This window comes from Lepidothrix coronata, unplaced genomic scaffold (assembly GCF_001604755.1).
Source record: "Lepidothrix coronata isolate B3197 unplaced genomic scaffold, Lepidothrix_coronata-1.0 Scaffold371, whole genome shotgun sequence".
Lineage (NCBI taxonomy): Eukaryota > Metazoa > Chordata > Aves > Passeriformes > Pipridae > Lepidothrix > Lepidothrix coronata.
The window spans coordinates 106,828-108,181 of record NW_016690551.1 but is presented as its reverse complement, the minus strand read 5'-3'; positions in this window follow the sequence as shown (position 1 = coordinate 108,181).

The following is a 1,354-nucleotide window of genomic DNA, read 5'->3' as shown; positions in this document are numbered from 1 at the left end:
ACTGTAAACACTGTGATGGAGGAGCTTTGTATTCAAAATAAGCAAAGGCAAATTAAAGGAGGGAATCAGGGGAAGGGAGAGACACAAGTGAGGAGAAGGAGAGAGAGCAGAGATCTGTGAGCAGTGCCAGGTGAAGGGAAAGCTCTTCCCAGGTTCTTACTGGGAAGGCAAAGCCCAAGAAGGTGTGAGGAGAAAGTGAAATGAGGGATGGCAGGGCTGATGTCAAAAAAGAGGAGTCCCCAGGAGAGTCCTGGGATGCTCTTCAGAGCTTCCAGGCAGAAGTGAAAGAACTGGTTTGAAGGAAAACAGAGCCAAGGGCTGTGCCCCAGGAGCCAAGGTGAGAAGCTGAGTCCTCACTCCTGGCTGGGTTTGTGCCAAGGCTCAGCTGGAAAGAGGCACTGCCAACACGAAACTGTTCAGTGCCCACATCCACCACGGGGTCATCGCCAGGCTGATCCCAGCAGGCACAGAGGAAGGGTAGAACTCCCCCTTCCCACCTGCCAGGAGCCTCAGGAATCCAGGCAAAGCAAGAGAGAGCAGGGAAAGGACCCTCCGACCCTCTCCTGCTCCCGAGGATGAGCCTGGGTTTGTGTCAGTGCCTGTGCCACGACCAGGCTGCTGGAGGAAAATTCCCAAACAGGGAGACCTTGCTCCTTGCTTCCAAACCCCACCCTGAGCACATCCTCCCCTTCTGCCTACGAGGATGAGGAAAAAGCAGGATGCAGGAGGAGGCACCAGCCTGGCAGCATCCAGGGGAAAGGTCACTCTCATGGTATCGCTCCGGGGACAGGGAATTCTGCTCCCACAAGACCTGTTTTCCAGTCCCTTGGCAAGCTCAGCTTGGAGAGGTTTCCAAGCTTTGCACTCTCATTCCCAAACCCAACAGCCGTGGTCCGTTCCCCTCTTCCCTCCAGATCCCAGCTCCATCCCGAGCCCTCGCCTGCTCCACACATCCCAGTTCACCTCAGGGAGAGGGAAGAGCACAGAGAGGCTTCTTTGGATGCAGGAGGCACCAGGCAGGCTGGGAAGGCTGGGAAAGTTCCAGCCAGCCAGCCAAGATGTGTGTCAGCTCCAGGCAAAGTGCTGAGTCAGGAAAAGAGATGGATGTGCAGGAAGCCCAAGTGTCAGACGCCTTCACATGTGCTCCACTTCCACCCAACAGGTTCCAATGACCGCTGGGACACGTTCCTGTGTCCCCGAGCTCTCCGTGGCAGCCTCATTCCCTCTCCAGTCTTGGATCCATCCAGTCAATCCTGCCTGAAAAAGCTCTCCACAGCTCTTCAGGATGGACCTGTATTGATCCACCCCGGCTCCAGGGTTTCTATCTCCATTTATCAGGCCTGCACGTTCTCTT